At 40.7% G+C, this 14,480-nt stretch overlaps 1 long non-coding RNA gene across 1 annotated transcript in view; it reads right to left on the bottom strand.

Moving 5' to 3' along the window:
* Window positions 1-14,480, bottom strand: part of LOC107183455 — a 119,749-nt gene that overhangs the window by 61,990 nt on the left and 43,279 nt on the right. Inside the window, exon 2 of the long non-coding RNA XR_001514244.1 lies at window positions 2,601-2,750. This is a non-coding gene — a long non-coding RNA (uncharacterized LOC107183455). The remainder of the gene's footprint in view (window positions 1-2,600; window positions 2,751-14,480) is intronic.

Below are 14,480 nucleotides of genomic sequence, written 5' to 3' on the forward strand. Positions count from 1 at the left end.
CCAAGGTGACACACCACAAAGCCAGCACGGTATCATTAAAACTCTACTCTGAAGAAAGTGTCAGAGCAATTATAATAAGGTTTCTGATGCTGATTCTAGGGGAGAGGACAGAAATGAGGCGAGCTAATTCCATTACAAAGGGAGTGGGGGAAGGATGAAACTGGTAGGTCAGGAAGAGAGACAAAAAGGGAACAAGGATTCAAAAGATGTTGTAACACCAGTTCAAAGTAGTTTCTACACCGACTAAATATGGCCTGAGAGAAAGAGTAAGGAATGTTTGCTCTCTAGACTCTCAAATATACAGGGAATTCCCCCAAAAAATGTATACACACTGTAACAGCTGATAGCTCAACTTTTAAAATGAAATGTATTTTAATAAACACTGCCTTTATAATTATTCAAAGTATGCATATACATTTTTGGGGACACCCTATATTTCTGATCCACCTGAGTAAGACAGCATTCTCACAGGTGACGCGCTAACTCTCAGTACCTTTGCCAACTGTCGTAGGTTTTAATAGCAAATTTATAATTAGGGCACACAATGTTCTTCGCATATAAAGTTCTCTGCAAGCATGCCTCAGAGGATTTTCTTTAGCCAGAGCACTAGCTTGGTGCAAACCCTTCTATACTAAACAGATAATTTCACCTACACCAGTAATCCTGCTAAGATGAGGATCCACGAGATCGTAGGAAACCCGGCTAAAGCAACTGGTCCACAGACTCACTAGCTCTAGGCTAAAACTGCCCTGATTACTGTAGGACTTGCAACACAAAGAGAACTGCCAGCAGGTGAGGAGGTGTGGAGTTCCCAAAATAGCATTTCTGAGCACAGTGCTTTGACCCATTTTTAATATCTCCTTACCAACTTGGAAGAGACAGCCTGTGTGATCAGTATGGAAGGGGAAGACGTGAAGGAGCAAATTTTATTATCTACAAAGTCACAGAAGCAAAACCAATTTAAGCATGCTACTTAGAAAATACAAAGTGCAGGCTCTAAAAGTTTTTCAGCTGAAATCCGCTTCAAAGACTAGAAATACTGACATTCTAAAGGAGAAATAAAACAACTAATGAGAAAATATACATTTTGGCACGTCATTTCAATTAACCCTAAAATCTGACAATGGAAATGACATTTTTCACTCATGATTCCTCATGCCTTAGATGTAGAAGGAACAGTGACAATTTGGTGGGCTACCTTTAAGGCCACATGAGGAGTGAGTTATGGGTCTCAGAGTCTTTCATTCTGAGTTTAACATGCAGATAGAACATAGGTACTACCAAACTTATAGCCAATCATTCCAGCTGTTTAACCTCATCACCTTGGTCAATGGTTAGCCAATGGACATTATCCTCAAAGTGATTTGCAAAGCAAAGGCACTACTTTGGGGGTTGGGGGTCAGTCTTCTTCTTCAAACTCATCAAACTGATTTAAAAGACAGTTTCAAGTCCAACTTGTCCTTCCCTGTCATCATACTGGAGCACCTTGCTCAGCAAACAGCACTGGTAAAAGAGCATTTAACCATCTGCTTCCCATACAGCTCTTTTCCAGCCAAACTGCTCCCATAAAGTTAAAACAGAACCTCTTTGGAGTCTCAACAAACACAAACTGAATACTTTATGATTTGTGCAGTAGTTACAGTGTGTTGCCTTTTCTTAATTAGCATATATATGGAAGCCTTTCTTTCGTGGCATGTTGTTATTGTTGCAGTAATTCAATAAAAGTATCCGAAACATTTACATTGCGGAGCATTTTTATGATTTACGCCAACAGAACAGCATACATGGTGGGGTACATCTGCTTTCAAAGTCACCACTTTATTTCTCATTCCCATATCCCTTTTAAGAATGACAGATACTGTCGTTTGGGGGCCTGTCTTTATTCCTTATTCTTTCTGCCTATGAATTTCAAACTTATACACACTGTTCCCTATGATGATCCAATCAATTCATTCAATGGGAGCATTATTTTTTTCCCTGAAGTCTCTCACAACAGAGTAAAGAATTCTTCTCTTCATCTACTCCATTGGATTTCTGTTATTAAAAAAAAAAATAAACATGTTCCTCTGTTTGGTCACTAACTAGACTCACACTCAGTCTTTTCAAAATGAGTCATGAACAGTCAAAAGCACAAGTCTTCCACCGAGAAACTAAGTAAATGTTGAAAGGGAAGTCACTATAATTTCTTATATTGTGTTATCCTCTTGAACCATTTCCAACCTCCAGTCGATGGAATAGGGGTCGGTTGAACAAAATGATCATGTAAAACATCTCACTGGGCCCGGCCCTCAGGCTGTTCCCCTTTGTGTTATTACACCCAGTTGTGACATGACAGTGTCAGAGCAGTTTGCTTTATCTCAAAACTCAAGGCTCCAAGACGCCTTCACTTGGAATAGCTGTTATGTGCACGTGTTTGCCTGGGCTTTTAATCTGCCCTTATTTCTACTCTTTCTCCTGTAAAAGAAGCAACTAGCAACTTATAGAAATTTTAAAAAGATCTTTTAGAGCTTCAAGCATCAAAATTATGAACTTCGAATAAGAGGTGTGGGAGAGACATTCTACTAAATCTTAAGATGCAGTCTGATGATCAGCAAACATACCTGAAGTCGAAGACGGTGGAAGATGGTGGTGGGTCTGGCCTGGGCCACTGGTTGACTGCAAGTGGAGTGAGAGGCGCTGGTGAGTACAGCTTCCCTGGCACCCACAGTTACTGTTTTCCAACCGATTCGGAGGGAATCTTGCAGAGATAGCTACAAGAGAAGAGAAAAGACAAGTAAGTATTATTTTAATATCAAGGTATTATAAAAATTGAATTAAGGCCTGAACTGGGGATAGGGACATCCTTCCCCCAGCTAGAAATTTCAGGAAGAAAAAATGATGGGGAGCACGTGGGGAACGGGAGAGGGACAGCGGAGCTGGAACCGAACAGCAGCAAGGTGGTTCACATATGCATGACTGTCGGAGAACCTGGGCAGTCGACAAGAACACCAGGGATCAGAGGTGGAAGTGCAAACATCGTTTCCAGAAAGGCCATTTTTAAAGGCGGCAAAAGAGAGTGAGACATCAGGTGAAATAACAACAACAATCACCATCATAATAACTGCTGACACTGGACACTGCTTTCAAGAACAAAGACTTATATAGCTTATCTCTAATACGCAAGCCGTTCCAACGAGATGGAGACAATTATTATCCTCTTTTTAAGACGAGAAACTTGAGGGAGGGTGTCTTGAGTTCTTTACCTATGGTTCCCACAGCAAAAAAAAAAAAAGTGGTATGCTGAGCTTTGAAATGGGGTATTCTAGATGCAATCTGTGCCCTCAAACACTGCAGAGTCCCTGGCAGGTACGAAGGGGAGGCCAGAATTTCTATTTCCAGGACCCCCACCGTAAGTGTGCAAACACTGTTTTTGATATAATTTCTACTGTTTCTTAGACCTCCTTGACTGCATTTACCTAGTCCAGTGGTTCTCAACCTTTAATACAGTTCCTCATGTTGTGGTGACCCCCAATTCATTGTTACAAATTGAACATAGTTAAAGCACAGTGATTAATCACAAAAACAATATGTAATTATATATGTGTCTTCCGATGGTCTTAGGTGACCCCTGTCAAAGGGTCGTTCGACCCCCAAAGAGGTCGCGACCTACAGGTTGAGAACCGCTAACCTAGTCGGCTATGAGAAAACATGGCTGGGTAACAGAAGATACAACTTAATCATTGTGGTCAACAATTCTACTGGCTATCCTTTCATTTCATCACTCATTCACTTACTCATTTATTCAATTTACCCTGTTCGTACCCTGGATAGTATAATCCACAAGCACTTTCAGGCCCAAATGCTCAACTCCTTCTCATCAGCTCACAATAGTATAAACTTTCACTCCCCAGCCCCTAACTCAGGAAGGCCAAAAGAAGCTGAGTCTAGCATTCCTCCGCTGCTCCAATATTGCTGTATCTTCAGGAGTTCTTTGTGTTCATAGTGAAAATATTCCCATACAAAAATAAGAGGCACTGTTCTTTTGGAACTGATATTATTAAGTATTTAAGAAAAAAATTTTATAACATTGTTGGAGTACCAAGTTGCTCCACATAAACATAATACCTGTACTCAAAAACATTTGAATTTTTTCAGTGTCTGCTGCAAATGAAGTTCAATTGAATAAATATTAATGCATAAAGGGGAAAAAAGCACAATTCTCTAAGTGAACTGACAATTCTGCAAATGTCACATGCCATTCAGACCTGGTTTTATATAAAACACATTCACAAAGCGTTAACACTCCTTCCGTTAAGAGTATATACATATTCCCACATGGCTCCACCTCCTAACATGGACTGATCAGTGACCTAGTGAATCTAGTTAGAAGGATATGAAATTTTTATTGCTGTTGTACCAGCAGGTGACTTGGTTGATCTGACATGGAAATAAATCTGCCGTCTACCTCCTCACGTTCTTCACACCACCTCATTGTGAAGGTGCAGAGTAAATGAAAGGTGTCTCAGATCTGCACGGGTAGTCCTGAACACCTGCTTCCTGACTGACTCCACCAAGTACGCCCTGGGCTCCTGGATGGATTGTTAAAATGTACTGGAGTCTTGAATCCATCGAAGTGTTTTGAAATCAGGCAAGAGAGCCCTACTGCAAGTGTTCCATGCTTTCTCTCCAACGTGCTAGCTCCCTGGGGAGCTGACACAGGTAGCTGCTCCACATCTCAGAAAGAGAGTAGCAGGTGCCAGACCTGAAATTGCTGCTGGGATTACAGCGAATTCCCAAACCGCGGCTGGCACAGCAGAAACAAACAGCTAGTCTCGGTCTGGTATACTAAGATGGCAAAATGAGATTGAAGAGATCGAAACATTTACACTGCAGCTTCCTTTGCAGCAACTGTTGGGTAATGTTGGTGAGACATGACATGAAAGGGATTTAGCTACAATAGTGACTGCGGAGAAAGGTAAAGACTTGTGAGGAGGACAAAGAAAATGAGATGGCTGATAATTTTGGAAAGTTTTGTAAACAGATTGAACTAGAAAGTCATTCTTTATTACGGACTGCCATATGGTTTCGTTATTTCTGCACTGTTTGTGTTCAAAATAGGCTGTAATGTGCACAGAGGCAGCTACTCCAACTATGTTTTGTTCATCTCTGCATACCACCAGGATCTCAATGCTGCATTTGGCACATACTGAAACTGGTAATGATGTAAGTCATCATCCTGAACCTAGCTAGGCTAGAATTTAAGTAATAGGCCAAATCCAAAAGTGGCCAGATGGCTATTTTAAAAATTACAAACTTATATTTCTGACATTATAAAGGGACTAATCAGTCACGGGATAGTATTATGGATGAGCCCTTGGAAGGGATTTTCCATCCTCTGCCCTTCAAGAAAGCATTCAGCAGTACTTAAGCATTCAGTACCATCCCAAGCAGATGAGAATCTATTCTCTGCCTACAGAACTCCAGGGAAGTATCAGGCACAGCCTCCCTCAGTAAATCATGCCATTAATAATATTACCCTATATTAAACTTGTATGAATGAATTTATTGACTAATTGACAATATGTCAATGGGAGAATTTAATCTTAAATGTATTCAAAACGCAGCAGACTTTGAAGATACTATCAAAAGCTAGACGTCTTCTGGGTGTGTTAAAAATTCAGTTAAAACTTTAAAAAGTTAATAGAAAAAGTCCAAGGCTCCCTCAATGGATTATCACAGGGTTGCTATTACAACGCTTGAAAATCAGAAATAGTGCGGAAAAATTAAGCTCTGGTTAAGGTCCATTAATTATAATGCAATGCCTCACCCAAACAACAGCTTGGCCTTAAATCAATACTCAATTAAATACTTCCTGCAGTTCTATCCATTCATTGCTCTGCAGCTCAGAAAATAACATTCTAACTGCTTGCAGAAAGGTAATCAACGTTGGGGTATGAAACTTAACGTTGGGCTCCTTTGTGATTATCTTCCTTCAACGAGAACAATTAACTTCTTCAGTGACTTACACTCCATTCCTTTCAAATCCACTCAAAACTATTGAACATTGAAGACAATAACAAGCAATTGATATTTTTTTATTGTGAAATATTTAGTTTGTCTTGAAGAACAAGCACCACACTATAGCATTTCCTTCTTCATAATGAAAAGTATCACCATTTTTATGCAAGATCTCAGTTGTAGACATACAAACTGGGAACTCTGGTTGCCTATAAGCTATTGGATGGAAAATGTTTAAGGGGCAAACATCTCCTAGCTGCTGCTGGCAAAGGAACATTTAAGGTCGAAATAGGAAATGCTATCTTGCCCTGCAATGAGGAATCACCTTTCAGTTCAGCTCTTAAGTACAGAGGAGATTTACAATGAGCCTCCCACAGATACATCACCCAGAATGCTGATTGTGTAGCAGGACAGATACAGAAGCAGAGAAGGAGAGGTGGGATTTAGGCTGTTGGCTTCAGAAAGAGCTGCAATACCCAGGCCCTCGGAGAAATGCCCACCAGGACTAAAGGATAAAGGCAAGAGAACAAAATTGAAGGAAACCACACAAATATAAGCACCATGCCGGCAGGAACACCAAAGGTTGGCAGGTGTGATGATTACGAATTTATCACGTAAGGTTTTGAAATGAATAGCTCAGCCGTACACAGCCTGTGGGGAGCTATGGCAGGAGGGACATGAGCCGGAAGACAGAGACAAAGCGGATGGAAGAGGTGCCCTTCCCTTCCCCCGGAGGCTCTTGCCTTAGTGTGGATGGTTTGCAAGTATGTGTTCACAGTGTTTGTCATGTTTATTTATAACAACTTTGATATTTATCCATTAAGACTCAGATGCACAGAAATATAATTTTCTGCATTTCTCCCCACTGCAGTCAACTTGTTCTCTAAGCCTTCTTTTTTAAATGTAATGTGGGCTTAGAGAACTGAAAGCAACAGATAAACAAAAACTCATAGACACAGACAACAGTATTGTGTTTACCAGAGGGAAGGGAAGGGGGAATTAAAGAGGGTCAAATATATGATAAAGGAAGATTTATCTTTGGGTGGTGGGCACACAATGCAATATATAAATGATGTATACAGAAATGTACACTTGACACCTATATAATTTTACTAGCCAATGTCACCCCAATCAATTTAATAAAAACTTAAAAACAAAAGAAATGATCACTTGTCAAGTTTCCATGTAATACCAAAGAAGAATATCCACAATTATCCGAAAAGACTATTAAAATTTTAAAGGCTTAAATCCCTTTTAAACATCTGCCAAAGGAGTCTAGACTTTCTTCATATACATCAACCAAAACAGCCTATCATAGCCGCAATGCAGAAGAAAATATGAAAATCCAGCCATTAAGCCAGACATTAGACAAATTTGAAAAATGTAAAACAATGTCACTTTTCTCATTTTTTTGAAAAGTTATTTTTCATAAAATATATTGTTTATACTAACATATAATTGAGATAATTCTTTTTAAATAAATTAATAAACTTCTTTTTAAAAAATGTAATGTAGTCCTGGCTGGTGTGGCTCAGTTGGTTAAACGTCACCCCATACATGAAAAGGTTGTGGGTTCAAATGCCGCTCAGGGCATATACTTAGGTTTCCGGTTCAATCCCCTTTTGGGGAGAGTATGGGAGGCAACCAATCGATGTTTCTCTCTCACATCCCTGTTTCTCTCTCAAAATCAATAAGCATATCCTCAGGTGAGGCTTAAAAAAATGTAATGCAGACTTCCAGTTTCGCATGTAAGAAGTATGGGAGCCGCTATTCTGTCCTGACAAGAAATGAAAAGCTGAACAAACTGAAAAAACAACAATTCTTCTTAGATTCTCTAAGAGGAAGGATGTCACAGAGCAAAATACTGCCAGAAATTCACTGACAGGTGATGACAGAGATTCACTACTTACAGAACAGAAACCCAGGCGCTGACATCTCTGGAGGAGCCGGTGCTGGGTATGGAAACGTGAGCTGTGGCTGAGGAATTGCAGGAGGCTCAGTGTGGCCACGTTTGAGAGAGAAAATCTCTAGGGTACCCAGTCATTGGTGGAACCCCACACTCCTGTGAGTTTTACCTTCTGGAACTCCACCAGGTTCTCGCAGAGATCTGAGAAACACCCCCTCCTGCTTCTTGAAACAATAAGTTGAAAGGCCTGCCCTCAGGAGAAGCTATTTAACCAGATCCTAATCTGCTGGGGTTTCTCCGTTGCAGTGGTCGGCAAACTCATTAGTCAACAGAGCCAAATACCAACAGTACAAGGATTGAAATTTCTTTTGAGAGCCACATTTTTTAAACTTAAACTATATAGGTAGGTACATTGTTATTAACTTAATTAGGGTACTCCTAAGGCTTAGGAAGAGCCACCCTCAAGGGGCCAAGGAGCCGCAGTTTGCCGACCACGGATTGGGGGAAGGGAAATACCCAACTCCAGCCCACTCTAGCCATCGGTCCCACCTGAGGGGCGTGGAGAGAGGGGGCTGAACTGAGGAGCACGTGAAGCTCCTAATCCAGGGGCAGAGCCTCCCGAAGAGCCCGAGACCTAATCACAGGGCTAGCATGCTTCCCCTCCCCCACCTTACTGAAGGCCTCTCACTGTGATTCCCTTATAGCTGGTACATCCAGTTTGGCTACCAAAAAAGTAAACGACAAGACAGACAGCAAGGCAAAAGCACACTTTGAAGAGACAGAGCACGCATTGGAGGCGGACACAGCGGGAATATTGGAATTACCCTGTTAATCTTCTGTGACCACCTTTGTTCTCTGTATCCACAGCTGATGTTAGTATTCCCATCTGGCTTTTGCATACAATGAAGCAGCTGTGCTCAATCAGGCCTCTAGCCTGCCCTTCATGTCTCCGCACCTTCCTTACTCCTTATCTCAACACCCCATGCCTCCAAGGGTCTCCCCATCTTTTTTGCAATCCCTCATTCCCTATTAGGGCATGAAGCAACTTTGACTGTTCTCCACACCAGGTCTTGCAGAACGCTGGGACATAGCAAGATGCTACCTCAGGCCGTCTTTCTGCCAGAAAAGGCAAACCCTTCCTATAAAATCCGCTGGTCGTCCCATTTGGGGAGCATGACGAAGCCTTGCCTTGAAATGGGAGGCAGAACATGCTCCCTCCTCCTGAAATGACGGGGGCTATGAGAGTCAGCTCCCCTCTGGGGCCTCAAAGCACTCTTACCTCCCTGGCTCCAAACCTTTCCCCTCCGAGGAAGGGCTTTCACCTGATTCAAGTCATCCTTCCTCTGTCAGAGTTTGTAATAAAAACGTATGTTCAATCCTCCACACTTTTTTCCCTAATGCTTAAAGACAATGTCTTAGAATTTTAAAACTTTTTAATTGGTTTTTTGTGTGTGTGTGATCATGAAGTGAACTTCAAGAGCCTATTTTAAAGTGAGAAGGGTGGACCTTGACTATTTCGCCCTCTGCCATCAGCTACAGCAATCCTAATGTGGTAATGCACTGAGGCTGTGGGAGATAATCTTGCTAAGTTCATGCGTGTATTTTCCATTTTACACTCATAACATTTAAGAAATGACATTATTGAACCTCACCCAAGACCACAGTTAGGTACAAAACCAGAAACTGAAGCCAGATGGTTTGTATCCAATGTGTAGGGGATCAGCCACATACAAGAAAGTAAATAAAAAGAAATCCCATATCAAAATATTACCAATATATGTACAAGTACATTTACCATGTGTAGTAAAATTTATAATTTTAATTCTGATTGAGATTTCAATCATCTTTCAGTCACCCTCAGAAAATTCTAGATTAGAAGGCCTTTGCTATACAATTATCTATTATTTCTGGACACAGAGTACTTTCCTAGATAAAGAATTGTACCAGAATGCACAAAACGGGGGAAGTACATATTATTATAGCGTGTTGTCTCCACCAGGTGTATTTCTCTTTTGGTGTGTCACATGTTTCATGAGAGCTAATGTTCGTAAAAGTTAAGCTTTTTTTATGGCTAAAATTATGTTTTCATTTTTATATGTATTGTTTCTCTCTGTAATTATCTGAACAACTCATAAATACATATAATGTATCACATCATGATCCTAAAACTCAATGGAGAAATAAACTATCATAGTCCCAACATATTCTGGAAATGCAATATTTGTTAATAGGTTCATTATGACAAGTAATAAAAAAAAATTCAAAATTTGAAGCTTGGATTCTAATGAACATTAGAAGAGATTTCTACTCTAAAATATAATCATATTTTCTTTTCTGTATGCCAAAAAAGAGAACTTTTAGGAAAAAGAAAGATGTATTTATTTATTATATGATTACTATCATGCTATTATTTATACTTCATGTATTAAATTCCAGAACTATTTAGTATATTTTAAATTATAAAAGTTAACCTTTTCTTGATTTAATCTCATTTCTATTTGAGATGTATATTAGCATGCAATTGTTTATTCACTTATTTGCATACCATGTATTAAATCAGTGAGAGGATTTATCCTATACATGTAATATTTAAAAATATGTAACACTAAAATTAAATGAGTAAATGTGGGAGAAAAAAAACAAAAACTGGTTTGGGTTCTGCAGGATTGTACTTCCATCACATACCCAGTGTCACTGTCCACTTGGAAAAAAACAAAAATGCAACTATTTCAACTGGAGAAATTTAATACATTTCGAGATAAGCTAGAATAGAGTTAGAAGGGCTGGAGTAGCCAGAAGGGAAAAGGAAAGGTCCTCAATGGTCAGTATCTGCAGTTCGCCGCCATCCCAGGCTACAGGAGCCGAAGGGGAAATGGTGTTACCTGCAGGAGGGTCAGTGCCGGGCTGGAGCTGGGGTAGTCCTGCCGGAGCAGTCCACTGCAGCTAGACTGTGGACCACTCACTGCTGCAGCTGCCTTGCAGGAATCCCAGGCCGTTCTGTTGCTAGTGCAGGCGTCCTGGGTTCCAAAGTTCCCAGAAAGTATCCCTGGGGCAGACACAGGGAGAGAGCACCATGCTACCAGAGCTGCTAAAGCTCAACTACTTCGCTGCTTTCCTGACAACCCAGAAAACATGTGCCGCTGTTGCTGGAAACAGACTGGGGAGGGAGCAGGACCCCAGGTGCTCACCATCACCCTGGGCCTGCTGTGGAAGGCTCTGATGAAGGCTCTCCCCTCCCCCCACCACAAGAAGGTGTGGGTTTGGGCATTCGCCTTCCTCTTGCATTCTAATCACCTGCTATTACCGCCCACTGTCAGTCTTATACCAGCCAGCTGCCAAAGAAATCTCAGGAAAGCAGTTTTCAGGCCTCCAGCCCCCTGTGACAGAAGATGAGAAGTATTGCTGAGAACAAATATGCAAATGACCCTGTCTGACCTCTGAAGTCATTGCCAATTGGCAATCTCTTTTCCTGACATCAGTGTTTGATAGTCTCCAAAGATTCCTTACACTGTTTTCTGTTATTTCTCTTCCGCTCATTTTGAAAGTAGAAAATATATTTCTAGCCAGGCAGGTGTGGTGCAGGGCTTGAGTGGGGGTTCCTATGAACCAGGAGATCACGGTTGGATTCCTGGTCAAGGTACGTGCTGGGATGCAGGCACATCCCCAGTAAGGGACATGCAGGAGGCAGCCAATCAATGTTTCTCTTTCATCATTGATGTTTCTATCTCTCTCTCCGTCTCCCTTCCTCTCTAAAATCAATAAAAATATTATTTAAAAATAGATATTTATATTATTTTACTAATATCCATAAAACTAGTCATGATATATTATACATTTTATATGGTTCGAGATCTTGCTACAAAATATTTTAATTTTTTTTTCATAAGTGTTTATTGGTGATTTTTCTCTCACAAACTTTTTGTCAGTTTGGTATCAAAGTTGTACTGACTCCACAAATCATGTAAAGAACTGTTTCATATTTTTCTATTCTCTGAAAGAATGTGTACATTATTGGTGTTATTTTTCTTAAATATTTTTGAATAATTTACCAGGTAAGCCATTTGAGCTGTGTCTTAAAACAAGCATGAACTCTCAAGAAATAAAGAAAATAATTGATAGGGAGTAAATATCAAAGCAGAAGTACCATAATGCATACTCTATAAATTTCTTCTCCCAATCAACTACCTATAACAGGGCAAAACACAATAGAAGTCATTTTTCTTTCATCTTCTTACTAGAAGGGCAGAAATAACCATTTGTTAATGACAAGAAGGTAAATAATTTAGTTTACTTTAGCTGATGGAAACATAGCTTCCTTCACCCTATAGTGAATATAGGAAATAGGAGATCTTCACATAATGACTGTTAATTTGGTTTATTTACTCGTTACTTATGTGAGGTTGCTAGGTACACAAGTCAGTTTTGGTAATTTGTGTGTTTTTAAAAATTTGTCCATTCCATCTAATTATGTTTTATTTTTTTTTCATTCTTTTCTCTCTTTTTTGGGGGGAGGGGGAATTCATTATTCCTATCAACCTATCATAAAGTTAAATTTGTTTATTTTGCCAGTTTAAAGATACTATTGGGCCCTTCTATTGAATTTCTCATTTTATTTGTTGGACTTTTTAACTCCAGATTTTGTTTTATTCTTCTATACTTTCTATCACTTTATTGATTTGTCTTGTTGAGACGTTGTCTCCATACCTGCCCTTTCTTCTTCAAGCATAGTTTCTTTTATTCTTTGCATGTATCAATAACAGCGACTTTGAAGTTTTAAGCTGACATCTAGTCCCTCTCACGGGCCATTTCTGTTTCCTGCCCCCCCCTCCCCCCCGCCCCAAAGTATATGGGTCATACTTTTCTATTCCTTTGCTTGTCTCATAATTCTTTGTTGAAAACTTATATCAATAACGGCGACTTTGAAGTTTTTAAGCTGACATCTAGTCCCTCTCACAGGCCGTTTCTGTTTCCTGGGTTCCCCCCCGCCCCAAAGTATATGGGTCATACCTTTCTATTTCTTTGCTTGTCTCATAATTCTTTGTTGAAAACTGGATGTTGTAGGTAATATATTGTAGCAACTCTGGATATGGATTCCCATCCCTCTCTCACAGATCTGTTTTTATTGTCTTATTATTTATATTTTGGTGACTTACTTCAGCTCTTTTAGTGAAATCTATCTCCACTTTATCAGCTTACCAAAAGGAGGGACATCTTCCCCCTAGGATAACCTTGGCTTTAACTGGACTTCCTTAGATCTAACACTGTCTTTCCATGATCCCCTTGGTAAGCTGCCTGCTTCATTTGGTATTAGATCCTACTGCGAGTTTTCTCCCTTGCCCTCTCTCCCTTCTTCTTTTCCCCTCTCCCCCTCTTCCCCGTTCCCCCTCTCCCTCTCTTCCTTTCTTCCCCTCTCTCCTTCTCTCTCTCTCTCTCCCTCCACCTCTCACCACCCCCTCTAAAAGAAAAGATCCTACTGCGAGGAGTTAAAGCAGAATTGGGCAGAAAGGGTAAGGGGTGGGAGAAGGAGGAATCCTGGAGCTAGCTGAAACAAACAAAAAAATATGTTTTGCAGAAAACCAGGATGGATAGTAGAAAAACAGGGTGTTTTGAAACGAGGATGCTTTTCTTGCAAGTGAAAGAAAATGATGTTGCAAAAAGGCCAGGAACCAATTGGCCAACTGCACAGTTAGACAAAGAGCAGGCCTTTACCGGATGTGAGGGGAAGAGCAGAATGCTTCAGGAGGCAACCATTTGAATGTCCCTCCCAAGCAGGGAGCCTGTGTTTGTTGGCAATAAACTCCTGCCTTGTTTCAATACCTCTGGTCCGCGGCTTCGTTCCTCCGTTGCATGAGACATGAGACAAGACCCGGGAAAAATTCCTGCTCATAGGCTCCGGTATCACTACCCATTAGTCTTCTCTAATTACCAGCTGATTGTCATTTTGTTTTTGACAATGTACTGAAGACTGAGCCCAATTTTTTCAGCAGTTTAATCCAATTAAATGTGAGCTGCTTTGCCAGGGTATTATTTTTGAGGCCAGTTTTTGAGAATTTTTTCTGTCCCTAAGAGGGCTCTTCTAACCTGTATCTTTTTATCCGTTGAACTAACTCGCCTATGGTTTAGACTGAACGTTGCTCTTAATTAAGAGAAACTATTGTTTTCAGGGGCTTCCTTATCCTTGAACACTGTTTCAAATGAAATCGCTTCCTTTGGGAAGCGCTACAGAGCTGTTTTCCCCTACAGATTGCCTTTCCCCCAACAAAATCTCTGAACCACCATTTGGAGAGTGGGCTTGTAGACAGTCTCTGGTTTCCCATCGTGGATCCTCTGTCCTTTGAATAAGCTGGGGTGAGGGCAATATTGGCCCAAGTATTCTCCACCTTTCCTGCATAGAGTAGTTTCTATCCCATGGACAGGGGCAGGAGGATGGAGGAGGGCAATCCCTGAACTCTCAGCCATGCCCACCAGCAACTTAGCTCCTTCAGCTTTTAGCTGGAGGGAATGAGAACTGCAGTACATTCTTCTGGTTGGGAACTAAGTGGTGAGGGAGCCCCATTTTCTTGGCCTTTACACACAC

This window comes from Myotis davidii, unplaced genomic scaffold (genome assembly GCF_000327345.1).
Source record: "Myotis davidii unplaced genomic scaffold, ASM32734v1 scaffold436, whole genome shotgun sequence".
NCBI classification, from domain to species: Eukaryota; Metazoa; Chordata; class Mammalia; order Chiroptera; family Vespertilionidae; genus Myotis; species Myotis davidii.